This window comes from Styela clava, chromosome 2 (genome assembly GCF_964204865.1).
Source record: "Styela clava chromosome 2, kaStyClav1.hap1.2, whole genome shotgun sequence".
NCBI classification, from domain to species: Eukaryota; Metazoa; Chordata; class Ascidiacea; order Stolidobranchia; family Styelidae; genus Styela; species Styela clava.
This window is the reverse complement of record NC_135251.1, coordinates 3,230,073-3,247,465: the sequence shown is the minus strand read 5'-3', so window position 1 is coordinate 3,247,465 and position 17,393 is coordinate 3,230,073. Positions and strand designations below refer to the sequence as shown.

General features: G+C 35.8%; 1 pseudogene across 1 annotated transcript in view; it reads left to right on the top strand.

Annotated features, from left to right (window-relative positions):
- Positions 1–17,393, top strand: part of LOC120335766 (carnitine O-palmitoyltransferase 1, muscle isoform-like) — a 201,212-nt pseudogene that overhangs the window by 94,599 nt on the left and 89,220 nt on the right. Inside the window, exons 2-3 of the transcript XR_013474429.1 lie at positions 12,759–13,562; positions 13,998–14,100. The product of XR_013474429.1 is annotated as a carnitine O-palmitoyltransferase 1, muscle isoform-like (transcript). The remainder of the gene's footprint in view (positions 1–12,758; positions 13,563–13,997; positions 14,101–17,393) is intronic.

Sequence of the window (17,393 nt, the reverse complement as noted above, 5' to 3'; positions counted from 1 at the left end):
ATTTCTCGAAGGAAACTTGCGCATCGCGACGACGTCAAAGTTACAAGAGAGATATGGACAAGGCTCAAAGATTAATCACGAGATACGATCTAGCGGTGTGTATCCTTCGCTCTGACTCACTAGCGTGAAAACTTGCGCATCTGATACGCACACACACATTCAGCGCGTCTCGAAAATCTGTGAAAATCCAGATCTCTTCATCACTAATTAATTAATAACTCGCTAATTATACGACATAATTCATCCAAAATCAATAGGCTTCTGGTCCGAGATATGATGAATGCACATGCAAAATTTGGAGCAGATTCAACCACGCCTTCGTGAGATATCGCGTGCATCTAACAGACAGGCAGACAGACATACATACAGACAAATACCTATCAATATACTTACCGATCTTAAGATCGATAAGTAATTATTTCTGATCGCTTACAGACTAGTTGAGTCGTTATTGTTTCTAATTTTTGTCTTTTGATTGGGATTTTTGAATATGACATTGTGGATAAAACACCCATTATAAGTGGTTATTTTCATGCAAATCTGCTTTTCAAATCAGTCTCATTGTTTGTACTGTATAGAGCAGGGTCGTCCAAGATTGCCGGCTCCGGGGGCCACAAAATTATTTTTGCATTGTTCGCGGGCCACAATAATGCCAAGAATATAATAGATAAACAGTGCAATACAATTCAAACATTTCATTGTGCAAACACATTGATCACTATTTGGCATTTATCAAGCTAAAACATGTGAAAACTTACTAAAACCTGCAAAGGCCTTTTTTAGCTTTCTTTTCAAATTCATGTTTACGAAATAACATATGAATAACTGCCGATTCATTGATTACCAAATGTAAGCTAACAGAAGGGTAAATAGGCAGCATTTTTTCTAATACTGTTTAGGGTGGTTGCAAAAAACACACGGCATGAATTATATTGTTGGGCCATAACGTTGATATTTAGATATTAGGCATAGCCAACCTAGGCTAATAAAATCCCAATCGATTTTTAGTTTTCTATAATGCCAAAATTGTTAGCATATATTCCTGACCAAAAAGATTAAAAAGAAATTTAGACTGCCAAGCACATCATTCAACTTCGCTAGTTGCCTCAGCCGGTTATAACACTAATCAATTCAGCGACATTAGTGATGTAACAATATGTCCAAAAAATTTTCTGGTTAATTTTATATGAAAACAACACCAAATGCGATTCTTTGACTTCTTTCCGAATGTGACGCGGGCCACAGATTATGAAGCTGCGAGCCACATGTGGCCCGTGGGCCTTGGTTTAATTTAAACCACCCGGGTATAGAGTGAGTAGTACCGGTAACTGATGATGATAATTCATGTTTGAAATTCTCAGTGATTCCTGTATTTAAATGCCTAACTTTTGCTTGATATGTTATTTAAATTATTGTAAAAGTGAAATATTTCAATAAAGAGCTCATAACTTTATGATACAAAATGAAATGACCAACTTAACACTTTCGCCTGCATAATCCAACAGGTCTTCAGTCAAAAACGTTTATGAATTGAATTTACTTTTAATTCTGCGTTATTCCGAAGCTTTGGATCCTTTGGGAACTCATGAAAAGATCGGTCAGGTTGTTTCTCAGACGTTACAGAGCAACCGTATACGACACAGTACCATATTCAATTATTCCATCGTCTTATAGCTGTAATAGGCCTATGCTGATTATTGAGTCGAAATAAACTTATACTAGTCCTGTAGTAGCCAGTGTAAGTAAACAGAAGAACCCGATACCCCAATCTACGTTTGTGCATGGACTGTTATGAAACATTCGATCTATTTACAGAGTTTGTTTTTCCAGTAACAATTTTTTGTCACTGTTTTTTTGCAATGAAATTGAACCACAGCATTACCATAATACGTCAACGAGTGTTTTTTATTACATATTTTTGCAGGAAAAGCACCGTTATGATACAAATACACGTCTCACATTTTAAAAGTCATTTGAGAGGTTTGGCGGTGTGGCGCATCGTGCTAATACGCTCGCCACCTCATCTCTGATTACTCTTCGTAGGTTCGCATCGCATGCAGGGATAATCATGTGCGAGAGGATTGCTGGACTCCGACACCGCTGGTCGGTTATGGCTTCCTCCACCATCAAGCCCATGCTTCCGAAAACAAATAACTAACTAATCCCATACCAACCTGGACTGGTAACTGGCCGAGAGGCCGTGGTTCGCCATATGATTAAGTCGTCTTATCGGGTTTCCTCTCCCCAGGATAAATATGTAAATTCTATCCTAAGGTACTGTAATTGCCCGATTTTACATCGTTTCTTTGTTTTATTGTGTTCTTTTGACTGTTTTTGGTGGAAGGGCACGTACTTGTACGTTTATAACTCTTTTATTAAGTTATGCCCGTCCTCCAGGTCGTCTGTGTTTTGTTTGTCCGTTTGTTGTTGTTTTGTTCCTATCAGAGTGATTAAAATAAAATTGATTGGTTGATTGAGAGCTATGCACCTTTCCCGAACCTTTGACCCCGGTATATTCTTCCTATACTTTACCATTGCAATATTCTCGAGGCTATTTTAAGAGTGCTTTTGTGTGTTGGCGCCCGTAAAATGGGGTATGTGTTTCAAACCATCATGATTCATCGCATACAACGATCTGTTTTTTAAAAGTACCGGTAAAGAATTTCAGGCTAGGGTATCACAGCAATTTCTACACTAATTTTCATTACTGCAATTAAATTAAAACTCCTAGGAAGACAGAGTGGCCATTGGAATATCTGATTTATATTTAAGTTTCCGAAACACAACTGAAAACTAACGAATAGAGTTCAAAAACGCAAAAACGAGGTAATGTTTACAACCACGCTTGAAAATCTGTCTGAGTGAGAAAAGTGTCTGAGCGGATGCGAAATTGGGGCATTGTTACGTCACTTTGTGCATCTTGCTGATTGGCCAATGTCCCGAAGTAAACATGGTAGTCGATGCTCGGGGAAAGGTCCATGTTCAGTGGGACTTATCGGTAACGCTCCGCTGCACACAATTTGACCCCGCCTATTATCAACAGCACAGCTGTTCTGAGTGCAGCTGCATTCCACGCCGGTCTAAAGCGCGACCTTGCGTTGGTCAATTTTATTTGCTATACCGGTACCTGTATACTTTGTTTATTAAAGGCGGTTAAAGATGGTGGGATAAGAAGATTCTTAAGTAGTTACTTCTGGGAGGATGGTAGAAAGACAGTTCAAAAGTTTGCACATAACTGCAGTACAGAAATAATCTACGCCTAGTATTTTGAGCCTTAGTGGAACAGTGGAAGGTTTAGGAAATTTTTGAATTTCAAGATTTTACTTCGGTGTGTTGTAATTGATTTTTATATACTCGTTATTTCACGTTTCTAAGATATTATTAAGGACATTTGAAATTGAAACAAACTGCAATTCAAGACAACTGCTGTGGCTTTCATAGCGAAATGCTGTTGAATAAATTTCATAGTTGCGTGTAGCTCGTCACTCTTTGCAAATGGAAGAGAAAATTTTCAAATCAAACATCTCCCCCTATTGCTAGCTGCGCCGCTGCCGGCATGTTCATATATACGGACTGTACGGTATATGATATTTTTTTTCAAATTTATATACTGTATATTCATACTGAATTATACAATACCCATTTCTAATTTTATTATTGTATCTCAGTTAGTATATCATAATGGATGTTTCATCGATAGCAGACGCAACGAATAACTTGATAGTATATCTGGCAACAATCATAGAGATTGCTCATTATACTCTGGTGATTTACGGAGTACGGAATGACTGGGGTGAGTTGATCATATATAGACAGTTTTTTACGTTTCAAAAAATGGGGTTTCGACCAGTAGTGGAATTCAAATTTTTTGTCAGCCGGTTCCATCACACAAATGTCATATTTTTCAGCCGATTCTGTTGCAAAAAGTCATGTTTTTTTCAGTAATGCTAACCGGTTTGCTGATCTCATAAAATTCCGTGAGACGGTTCTATAGAACCGGTGCGAACCGGTTGAATCCCACTACTGGTTCTGACCCGCAAACTCAGAAGGATGGCTTGATGCTTTCTAAAGGCCTATTCTCTATCAGTAGTTGATACCTCCTAAATAATTATACTTTGGGTAGAACATAGAATCCAAAATGAATCTATTGCATGCTTTTTAACTGAGGTACACTCTAGTGTAGGGGTTCTCAAACTTGTAGTGTTATGGAACCCGGGAATGGCCCCACAATAAATTTTTTTTAAAAATAAAACACAATTGTTATTTGCCGATTATTGTTTCTGAATAAATTAAAATTACTTTATTTAATGACTCCGCTTGTAAAATTTTATTGATGACGTTATAGCTTTTTGGACAGTCACAAAATCAGCCAATTCAGTATTTTAATAAGTAAGTGAATAGCTCGGAAAGCCCCTGAGTTTCAATCACAGAGCCCTTCAAGAAAATTATTTTAAATTCAGATGTCAACAAGGCAAGGAAACAGCCAGTTGCCACATGGTTGATGTCGATAGCTTGTTGCTACGGTGGAGGGATGATCATAAGTGTTTGTGTAGGAAAACCTGCTCTGACTCCTCTATCCAATAATCAGGTATGGATTTGCTTTATTGTTAAGCTCAGGGGTGTGCAATCTGCGGTCTGTGGCCAAATGCGGCCCACAAGGAAAAATAATGCGGCCCTGCAATTTTATAGTTGTTTATTCTAGTATGTGAGAGTAATTCCGATCCATTTGCATTGCAAAGTCTATACCCGGGTTCAATTTATTATCTATGACCTTACAATGCCCTAACAGCTAGGTTGTGCGATGCGAACAACGCATGTCATAAGATCAATAACCAATATTGTTGTGTCTACTAGAAACCTCTGTTAAAATAATGGTGTGGCCCGCGGTTTCACCCACTTATTTGTACCCCTTGTATTGAAAGCTGCACATCCCTGAATAGTTATTCTGAGTGAAAAAAGCATATACTATGCTTTCCAAACTGGTACGAGGCCTTCCGACGGTCGAATTCACGATCCAGAGTCCCTTACAGCCAAGATCGCTATAGCGACCTATTTAGTCGTAATTTCGACCCATGTTCTAACCTTGCAGACTGGTAGAGTTCTGCGGAACAGAGTTTGAGAAACGCTGGAGTAGGCTGTGCTAAACCGGAAAGTTTTCAATCATTCGTATAATTGTAGCTCCTTACGTATCGACAGGTATCGGTGGCAACATAGCATATGATAACCTGGACATATAAATATTAATTTTTCATTTCAGTCAGTTCTCATGATGACAATAGTATGGTGGCACATCTTCTACTCTCCCAAAGATGTCATTTATAATTTATTGTCATGGAAACCAGCGATGTTAGTGATTGTTCTGGGAAAAGAAATGATTCGAACAAGAAAAATTATAAAAGGTATGCTATATATTTGTTTACACTTTCTGATATTTGATGTTTGTGAAAAATTTGCATCAAACTTCGCAATTCCAGTCGTTTAGGAATGATTTTCATATTTATATCAGGGGAAAGGAATGTTGGTAAGACAGCTTAATAATATGACGTACCTTGCTCTCTGCTTCAGTTACAAGTCTGTGTTGAGTATGGTGTAAGTTAGCCAGTCATTTGTTCCAGATTTCAGGACAAATTTAATTTGTAAGAACTTTATTTCATGACACACGGAAATACGCTGTGCTTGTTTTTCTTCCGTAGTCTCGGTTCTCAGTTAAGGCCAGCATATATTTAAGCATTGATACATGTGCTGCGTGATGGTATGAATGCAAAATGCAAGGCGTTGCTCTCATGTTATTCCAAACAACTTTTTCGTAATTCATTTCGTAACTTCAAAAAATAATTTTGTTCCACTACGATTCTCACACGACAACACTTTATTTCGCTGTGCTCATCTCCACGTATGTGCAATTATTGGAATTTTACTCTCTTGTTATTTCAAACAATTATTTTCATAATTTAGGAGTGAAACTTGGTCGTGGAGCTTTCCCAGACTCTCTCTTGATCTGTACTATTCTTGGAATGTTTGGAGCCTGCGGAGGGGGGTTCGTCAAAAATGCTGCAACATTTGTGAGGAAACAATGGAATCATGAGACCGTGAAATCTATTCATTTGGCGACGTGAGTATTGATTTGTTACAAATCGAGACATAAAAATTACGGTAATTATTACGGTAGTTAGTGACTGGGCTATGGAGTTTCAATTTATTGCAAACTTCTGACACATGCGAGCAGGAGTAAAGATTTTGAAATCTTTAGAGCAGACAGACAATCAAGTTTACAATTCCAAAAGAGTTTAAATATAGATTTCACCATGAAACAAAATTCAATGTTTTGACTCCAATTTCTAAATTTCACTAAAATAATAAAAGTTAATAAGATGCTATGAGCTAGCGCTACTAAAATTTGTGTTAACTCTGGCTCCATCTAATCCGGTAGGCTTTGCTCCAGCTCCAGCTCTGATAGTGGCATTCATACATTTTCTAAAATGAAAGAACCCATTGTTAGTGAGCTTGATACATAAGGGAACCCGTTCTAGAATTCTGAATTGCTCTTTGGGAACGTGAAATGGTTTTCTAAGATTAGGGAACCAGTTTGACACAAAAGAGAACCCGTTCTTACAATTTTGAATTTAGTTACTGGCAATTCACCATAATATCCTATTTTTTTCAGAGTAACAAAGCTCAGCCTTCTGTTCTCGTTATTTTACAATCTACAACTTCTAGGAATCCTGCCGATCTCATTCAACACTGTTGTTCTTCTACAACTAACAGTGATGTTCCTGATATCGGTAAGATATAATAGATTATAGGCAATTAGCCCATGATTTAATATGGCCTGCTGAACTTGAGTGAAATAGTTTAACACTTTGTGTTTTTACCTTTTTGCGTTCTAATACGGCCAGGCCAATTGGATACTCCCGTAATGTGTACCAGGTTAAGGGTTATTCTCTACAGCAGGCCTGCCTAATGTCTTTTATGGTTGCGGTCCACTTTCACATTAGAAAATTTTTTGTAGGTTGCAAACTCAAATACCAGCAAGTTTTGATTTACCTTGGAAATAAAATAGTTTATTTACATAGTGAATCAAATCCAAAAATACTGAGTAGAGCAGGCGAAATATTTGAATATCGTATTGATATTAAAATATTAGAGCTGCAGTTTACTATTCGAATATCTGGTAACACATTACCTGGGCATGTCACTGAATCAAATTCTTGCCTTGTATTTGTACCTATGTATTTGTATGTATTTATTCCCTCCCATTAAATAGTGTTCCCATTGAAAAAACATTACAAACTTATTTATAGCGCTGGCCTTGGAATTCCCTGCAGGATTCGAACCTATGAACTCATGCAGGTTAATTAGAGGTTAGATAGCAGGCATTTCAAGTCCTATGACACGTTTAGACCAACTCTACATATAAGAAGTTTAACAAATTCTCGTTATTTCAGGCTTCTTCGAAGTTTGGCGTCAACTTTGATCCGTTCCATCGAATTGAGAAGATAATCACAAGTTGCGTGATAGATTATTCTGCGTATGGGGGAGCTGAGGAAGAAAAATCCCCTCAGAAAAAAGCCGGGGAGGAAAAATCCCCTGAAAAGAAAAAAGATTCTTTGAAAAAGAAAGAATAAGCCCACAGGTTTTCAAATTTAATTTACTTCCTGTAATACATCGGATTATCTGTTTAATTTAAATCAGGGTATTTTTTCCGATATTGAAACTTGTATTTCCCTCTTTCAACGTTAATTTTAACAGTTTTTATAATTCTGTAATACAAATCCCCACGCATTGCATTAATGCAATATATGATTTTGTGACTGTATTATAAATATTAAATTATATATTATTATAACGCAGCTAAAATTTTAACTTAGTCTTCCCTCTCTCAATGTTAATTTTGTTAATTTATTCCATTTTTTAAAACAAATATTTTTCATTTAAATGAGTTTAAATTGAACGATGCAATAGTCTCGTGAAAAACTAGTCATTTGGGAACCACTGACATTTATTACAATCAATTGTTTCAAATACTTTAGTGCAGCGTTTCTCAAACTGTGTTCTGTTCTACATGCTTTCTGAAATTGTTCTGCAGAACAGGGAAGAAATTGGTCGCCATGGCGATCTCGGCCTTACTTCGGCGATAAATTTTTCTCCCAACTGGTGACAAACAGTTGAACAGACCTTGCTATCTGGGAAGTCCGGGAAGATATGGATTTTACCATATTCAATTGTTTCATCGTCTAATAGCTGTAATAAGCCTATGCTGATTATTGAGTCGAAGTAAACTTATACTAGTCTCGTAGTGGCCAGTCTTTGTAAGAAAGTAAACATAAGGAACCCGATACCCGAATCCATGTTTGTGCATAGACTGTCAAGGGCTGTTGGTATTTTAATCAGGCTCAAAAATTATGTGCCATTGAGTGTTTTACGAACTGTTTATTTTGCAATTTTTCATTCTTCCATTCAATATGGTATTGTCTTATGGGGTTCAGCATCAAAACCGCGCTGTCAGGACTATATCAAATGTGCCGTTGCGAACTAGACTTAGTCCACTATTTTGAAACTGAATGACTTATTTCACTATGAAATAGGGAAAATCATGCATAAATTTTCCTCAGCGAGTTTACTTGAATCGTTTGCGTCATATTTCACCGATTGTAGTAGCCAATATTCGTATAATACACGATCCTCTTTATAAAATTCATATTTTATTCCAAGAGCTGACACAAAATTCTCCCAAGAATCAATCAAGTGCACTGGTCCAAAAAATTTGGAATCAAATTCCTGAATCTATTATATTGGCTTCCTATGTGAAATTTTAAAAAAGTTACCTAAATTTTTTTGTTAAGGATTACTAGAGTATAGTTATAATATTCAATAATGATTAAAACGTGTAACTGTCCTTCATATAATGGTCACATTGCCACTGTTTGCTAACTATCTTTCAATTTTCAAACTAATTTTAAATAATTTTCTAAAATTCACCTATTTTTTCTGGTACCTATTATTATCTGTATTGAGAGTATACTTCGTTTAAATATTTGGTAGATAACTAGTCGACGGTTACTTTATATTTTTTTCTCAATTATTATTTATCTGGAATGGGTGGTGGCTGACTTTGATGACCTTTGGTCGTATCCAGAAGTAGGATTCAGCCGGTTCGCACCGGTTCTATAGAACCGTCTCACGGAATTTCATGAGAACAGCGAACCAGTTAGCATTACTGGTTACTCTCAATGACTTTTTGTAACAGAACCGGGTGAAAAATATGACTTTTGTGATGGAACCGGCTGACAAAAAAATTGAATCCCACCACTGGTCGTATCGCCATCTCCCAGTCTTCTCTGACTGCGACTCACAAGGCCTGCTTGAAATTGTGGCCCTCCAACTTTGCAAGCTTGTACTAGCCAAGTACAAAATCGAAAGTAGTTTGGTGTTTTGTGCGAGTATAGTGCGAGTGTATTTTGAAATATATTATGATTTTAGAGTGTAACTTATGCAATATGAAACTAATGAATTATGGGAAATTGAAGAATCTAGAACAGAATTGTTGCAAAAGCAGGTTATACATATTTATGCTTCATGAATATCCATGTCCTCGTAAATTCTCTGACTCCAGCATCAAAACACTTGTTAGTACACGGTACCATGTTAGGGTAAATACTACAGGTTTCTTCCTGCCAAAAAGTGTCATTATTTTGTTACTTGTACACTTGATGGTATATATGCACACAATCAAATGTTCGATGCCCTTTACTATAGCCTACTCTTTTTACGGTATCTCGCCAAGACAACACTGTGAGACTGTCTGGTCTCACACTTTTATTTTCATGTTAGCTAGACTGTGGTGCATGGAATCGACTTTTTTTTGTTTAAACAGTGATTGTTTGGTATGTACCGGGTCGCTTTGACGTACTTATTGCTTTTCATTTTATTTATTCAATAACATATTTGGTTCGATTTTATTATATTTATTGCGTTTCAGTTAGATTTCCCCAAGGGGGGAGTCGCTCGATAACAAGTATTGGTTTTCGACATCTCTTTTCACCCTGGAATGCGACTTTTTATATTTCCTTTAATTTGTGTATGTATAGTTCATACCTTCAGCATGCTGAAGAAATAAATTACTAATTACTATATTTACTAACTCACTCCTTTATTTCTAGCTTTGCCACAAATTGAAAATGTTTCATCTCAAAGAAGTGGATCCGACATTCTTTTGACTTGGAATGCAGTATCTAACGTTCTATACAGCATAGAAATCTTCTGCGATGATGTGAAACTTGGAGAGACTCACACTGCAGAAGTTCCTCAGTATAGAATGAAGTCACCTACACTTGGTAAAACATATCGTTTCCAAGTCTGGGCCATGGATGAATGGGGAAACTCTGGCATCAAAACGCAGTAAAAAAATGTTATAAAAGGTATATTTCCAGGATTATGTAGATTTTATTTTTTTTGTCATGGACTTCTGTGAATAATACACATACGAGTATACATAAGAGCAACCACTGGCAGTCAGAATCATATTGTGGTGACGATAGACTGCCCAACTCATTGTAACAATTTATTCCAGTTTTGTCATGGATTATATCTTAATCGACTAGCACAGGGGTGTGCAAATTGTGGCCCGTGGCCCACGAAACGAGTTTTTAGTTTCGTTTATCTGGTACGTGCGGGCATTCCAATCTCTTTGCGCGGCAAAGCCTATACTGTACCAGTATCTGGGTGCCACTGCCATATTAGCAACACTAGCTAGCAGAATTCTGTTGCAAATTACACACGGCTGAGAAAATGTAGCAAAGGCACGGCCTGCAGCCTTACCCAGTTACTTGTATCTGGCCCTTCTTTAATGAAGTTTACCCCTGGACGACGGCATGATATTGAAATTAAAGCAAACCAAGTAAGAATTACAGTATGCACTAAATCGCGACTATTGGGATTTACAGCAATCACTCTATAGCAGTGGTTCCCAAACTGGGGTCTGCGGACCATTTGGGGACCGTGAAGCACTTTTGGAGGGTCCGCGAAACAAATCTGTGATATGGCTATTAGCTTGATAGTACAAAAATTGAGTGCCTAAACAAATACACATTTATCGCCTTTTGCAATCACCGCTAGAGACACTAATTCTTCACTTTCTGTTTCGATCACGCTGCCCCATTGTAATGTCACAGAGCTGTGGGCCTGTGATATCACAGAGAGAGTTCAATTCATGCCACCACAGGTATACTAACTGCAGTGCTGTAGCTAACGCTGCCCTTTTACCAAATATCGAAAGAGACTGGATGTCACACTCACATTAAAGTTGCGCTTTATATTCTTTTGTTCGGTTCACTATACGGCACATTGATTTTTTTTATTGTGATCTCTCAATGTTTTGGTGCACATGACCGGGAATCATTAAAAAAATCGCGAGGGGACCGTCATGGAATTTTTTCAAAAAGTTTGAGAACCACTGCTCTATAGCAAAGCTGGTCAACTCGTTGATAGTCATGTCCCGAGTAGTCGATATCATCTGATATTGGTTGAATTTAATGGGTGAATGGGTGGGCCAACTGGGTGAATTTAATTACATACCACAAAATATATAATATACACATACAGTATTTGAGTCTGGGCAAGTTCTATAGAGCATATTTTTACGTAACAAAAATAAGTTTTACCACTGCCAAGGTTTGAAAATGACGCGCCGTATACTGTGTGTCTTGCTGACAAAGGATGCTACAATACCTTTTGCAGTATGCAAATATATTGTCTCATTTTAAAAGTAGTATGATGAATTTTATTCGCAACTGGCATCAGAATGTCTAATTTTTTTAATTCCAAGCGAGCAAAGAATTACTTTTGGAGGAAATTGTAAATTAGATACCAAAGTTTGAGCAGTCATGTAACATTTATGGTTCAAGAATATTTATTTTTGCTGTTTAGATAATACATTATTACTTAACAAAGTTTCTCTAGGACTTTTCAACACTTACAACTAAAAAATTCGACCTCATATTTGAATTGTATAATATGAATAAATCTAAAACTAATGATGAAACATTTACTTAGGATACAATTACATACACAAATTAACAACTTTAATGAAACATAAAAATACAAATTTTGAGTTTATTTTATTGGCTGCTTATTGGCAGCGATGGTAGTTTTTATGCGTGTGTGCGGTTATCTGCATATTCATTACCCATTGCCCACCCAATTTATCAGATCCCAGGTGATGATCATGAGATTCGAATCCGATATATAATAATCTGCGATGTCAACACAGTTAAGTCAAACACTTCAACGACCAGTCCAGCACACCGGCCTGATAACTTAGTTAGAACTACAGGGTGTTAAAATAATAATGCAAAATTAACAGACGTTAAGATGAAATGTTACTTAAAACATTTTAACACCTTTTAAAAGCATTAAATTTCAGTGAAATACAATTTGAACTTTTCACGACTGACGATTTTTAACAGTTACTTTTTAACGTTGCCATGACAAAAAAGGTTACCTTAATTTTGCGTAGCTTTTTTAACACCCGTATATAAGTATTGAATGATATCATAACTATAACCTGAAAAATAAATTTTTGTACTTGGCTTTGAAAGAAAGCATCATTACATGGATTGATCAAGGATTTAATCCAGTAGCATGCTTATAGTTTTAAATTATTGAGTTTTATGAGCCTGTTATCTGTAAATTAAAAACATAACATTTAAATATACTCTTTTTTTGCATAGTTATTAACAGTAAATTCAAATTGTTTTTAGTCGAAAACATTGGAGTTGAAGGGGATACAGTAAACCTCAACGAATGCAAAGTTACTTTTCCGGATGGAACATTCAATGAAACAACAAAGGTCTGGATGTCACTTGGATTGGACAATTCAATATGCCCAGCACAATACATCGCAATCACACCAGCTCTCGACATCAGTGCAGAATCAACATTACGCAAAAGCGCATTAGTACAAATGAAGACATGGCGTCTCGAGCTGAAGAAAGAGAATGTTGACATACTTCACTTTACTAATGACACTGACTGGAACATTATTAAACCTGATCTAGTCACGCATGACAGAACTATAGAATTTCGCTGTCAAGAGTTCAGTCGAGTACTTGCCGTTATCAACGCTATCAAACGATGGTTTTCTGGCCCCCCTCCTCCAGTTCTCAAAGAAAACTTTCTTTATATCATGGGTCACAATCAAATCTGCATCACATTTTTCAGTCTAAGTGAACTTGTAGAAAGAAGCATAATTACATATTACGAAAGCCGTGGTGCACAACCGGTACCAACAAGATTCAACCAAGTGATTTTAAGACATGGAGACAAAATTCATCTCAAACTGCGAATCGAAGGAGGGCCTGGAGACTTGCAGTTCAATGAACCTAATGGTCACAGATTTTCCGTAGATGATGATTTCTTAATGGCATCAAGACATGACTTTGAATTTGAACTTCTCCCTAACTTGCAACAATATCCTCAAATTGTCATCAAATGTGAAATGGAGAAAAATGAAGATGAAATTAATAGAAAAGTTATAAAATTTACTTTCCCACTAAAACCTCCAGGTGAGTGGGAATGTAACTATTGTTTTGCTCTGAAGGATGCCCAGCAAGTTAGTTTCATTTCAAATTGAAAGATAAATGTCAAATAGTTTCGTCTGTTTGTTAAAATTTAGATTGAACAGAATGTACATTACATGATTGGCCAGTTATAAAATTCCCATCATTTGAATATGTAAAGTTAAAATTTATTACCCTAATTTTTGCATATTGAAGTTGTAAAGAATGTCTTATGTTAACTGCACATTGTCTTGAGAACCTACTCACCACACTACATCACACTTCTATTGATATATATTTTTATAAGTAAGTGGCATCCAATAAATTATGGTTACATTCATATATATTTTTATGAGACCATATATCTTTAGTTTGATACTAAGCCGAAGGTGATCATAAATATTTTCTGCATTTTTCATCTTTTTATACTTATATTTATAGAACGCAGAGGACCTCCACCTATCAACTTTGCTGGAGCAAATATTGGGAATCTGCATCTACCGGAAAGAGGAAATCAGAACAATCAGCAAATGGTGAGATTTGAGTAATATCTATTCTCAACTTTCTATAATGATTTTCAAAGTATTCATATGTATGTTTTCAATCATCTCCTACACGATGTAATAGACAGTTACAGGCTCTGTTGTGTGGTGCATCGTGCTAAGCGATATGAATACACTTGGTTCCACCCCTTTGATTATCCTGTGAGTTTGCAGGTTCGAATCGTGTGGGGGATAATTATGTGTGAGAGGATTGCTGGACTCTTCGGCGCTGCAGGGTGTTTCACGTAACTGCGTAAGCGCTGGTCATTTATGGCTTCCTCCACCATCAAGTTCATGCAATTAGAAATATTGACTAACTAACCCCATACTCTACATAGACTGATGACCAGACGAAAGGATGTGGTTTGTCATATGATTAAGCAGTGTTATCGGCTTTTCTTCCCCCGAGATAAATGTGCAAAACCTATTCTGATTCATGTTGATAATAAGCCCCAAAATGTGATGTCACTATGCATATTAGAACTTTGCTATACCAGGGGACCAGAAGCTGTGTGATATTCAATCACTAAGCCATATGAAATATTTAATTCCTAAATTTGAATAATATTTGTCTGCGTTTTTATAGCAGGTAATGAAGATAAAAAATATGCTAGGTAGTAAAAATGAAATTTTTTTAAGGGGCAAAATGAACAAGAAGAAGCTGGTGCAGTAGGTGGAAACCAAGCAATAGAATAAACCAATACAACATGAAGGTGATGACGGTACGTGAAATACCATTTACTAAAACAGCAAACTTGATTTCTTGTCTTTTATATTCTCGAAATAGTTCGTGGAGTCATATTAGATCAGTGGTTCGCAACCTTTGATAATTGAAATGAAAATTACCATTCAGTAGCAGAAAACAGCATCATCAATCATTGGTACTACAATCAAAATTATTGATAGTGATACAAATAAAACTAACATTTTTTAATGGTTCTGTGGCCCACCTCAAAATCTTTTCGTGGCGCAGCAGTGGGACATGGCCCACTGGTTGAGAAGCAGTGTATTGGGTGAAACGATACCTCATTTTGTCTCCTATTTTTGCTATGTTCACTGTACTGTGAGTAATTGTCTTCGTTTTTTGAATGTGGTCTTTACATATCTGCGGACGATCAATTACCCTTGAAATATTATTATATTTGCAGGAATTCAACCAGGTTTTCCTCAAGTTCATTTTTAACAAACAATATTCAAGATTTGTAATTGTTGCTGAACTAATGCCTTGTTCAAACATCACATAGAAAATTGCTATGATATTTCTCTACTGAGCACAATTTTTAGAGTCATCTGAATGGAAAAATTTTTTTTTTTTCAGATTCCGATGATCTTGAGAAGTTTCCCAAACTGACCACGTTCTAAAGACATTGCTAAGATACAAATGTTTCATCAACATGTTACTGTTAATGTCGTATATTCAACATTAAATTTCTCCGATAATCTCAGACTTAATGCTGAATGATCCTGTGGTATCCTGCAACACATTATGGACATGCATATGTAGTGAAAAGCTTAAATATTAGTAATATTAACTCTTAAAGACTAGATAGTCTAGTCCAATAATAGTATAATCAGGGAAAAATTTTATAATTTTTTTTGTGTGAAATGCTGATTTTGCATAGGCTTGGATTGTGAAAACATAGTAATTGACTCTTAGTCATATGCTCCACCCTTCAGCAACGATTTCAGCAATTTAGGTCATCCCTCACAAGATTTGACCTCTTGAACTGACCTCAGAGCATTTTGTAAAATGCTGCACCAAATTCTGATTTGCATGTTTTGTCATACAAATTCTTGTCATTTCATAATTTTTTTATTATTTTTTCCTTTTAGTTTTACAAATTAGGTTGGATGCTGTATTAATGCTTCAGCTTCTTATGTACTATTTTTAGTGAGCCATAACAAACTCACGTTAAGCTTTTCCAGATATCATGTGTATTGTTTGGTGACCGTACATTTGAACCCACGTACATTTGAACCCATGCGTATATCCGCGGGTTCAATCTATATGCGAGTGCTAAAACCCATGGGTTAGGGTGAGTATGGGTTCAAATATCCATAAAACAAAAAACAATTCATAAGTGCGATAGTATGCAGGAGCAATTGCCATGGGTTCAAATGTACATGGGTTCAAATGTAATGGAACCGTATTGTTTTTATGTCGCCCTCATTCAGCAATTTTTGTGTAATTATAATTTTTATGGTATGTCAACAACTTTCTTTGTTTAGGTCAGGTTTTGAGTTTTTTCCTATAATTGACAACTGCTGTACTTATTCTTGCTGTATATCAGTTTACTTTGCCACTCCACATTTTTGCTTGAATTTTAAAATATATAAAAATAATAAAAACTATGAAAATCAATAAAATTATAAATAAAAAAAAATCCAAGTTATTAACCTATATCGTAACTCGTTTCAAATAGCCATTGTTCGAATTTTTATTAATTTTTGTTGTGAAATGGATTATTATCTTTTGCTTTTATGTTTTTCAATTATTGTCAACCACTGATATCTATTATTTCTGTGTATATTTTAGAACATCTCTATGAATTTATGATATTCTGATTTGTCGACAAACCCGCCATAAATTATGCATTCCATTTCTGTTAAAATAACAGTTGGACTGGAGTGATTGATTTTTGGCTCAGTGTTGTGGTTTGATATTGTGTTCCGAAAACTTGGTAGCTAAGGACTCTACTGGAGCCCAGTGTAACTTTGCCCCTAATCTATGTAAAGTAATAAGAAATGTCCATTATGAATTCTAGTAATATTATAATAGTGATACATGCAGAATATTACAATGATGTTTTGTTTTGCAATGCCTATTACGAATTTCCATTTTTTTGTTTTGCGTGAGTCAGGTTTTTAAATTTTCATGTACTGCAATCCGCTTTTCTTGTTCATTCTCTTGTTTATTCCCTATACCTCCGTGTGTTTCTCTAAGTTTTAAAAAAGTGAAAAAAGTAAAAATAGTCAAAAAATAATGAAAAATAAAAATTTATGTATTTCCCTAAATATGAAAAAGTAAAAAAAATTAAAAAAACAGCAAAAAATAAAAAAAAATTTCGTGTATCCCATAAATTTAAAAATATAAATGTGAAATATTTCGTTAAAGAGCTTATAGCTTTATGATACAAAATGAAATGATCAACATAACACTTTGGCCTGCATAATCTAACAGGTCTTCGTCAAAAATGCTTCGATTTTCTTTTTATTCTATGTTGTATTTTGTTAATTGTTGTAGCAACTGTATAATAAATAATCAATGTGATAGAACCGGGCTCCATGCCCAAGA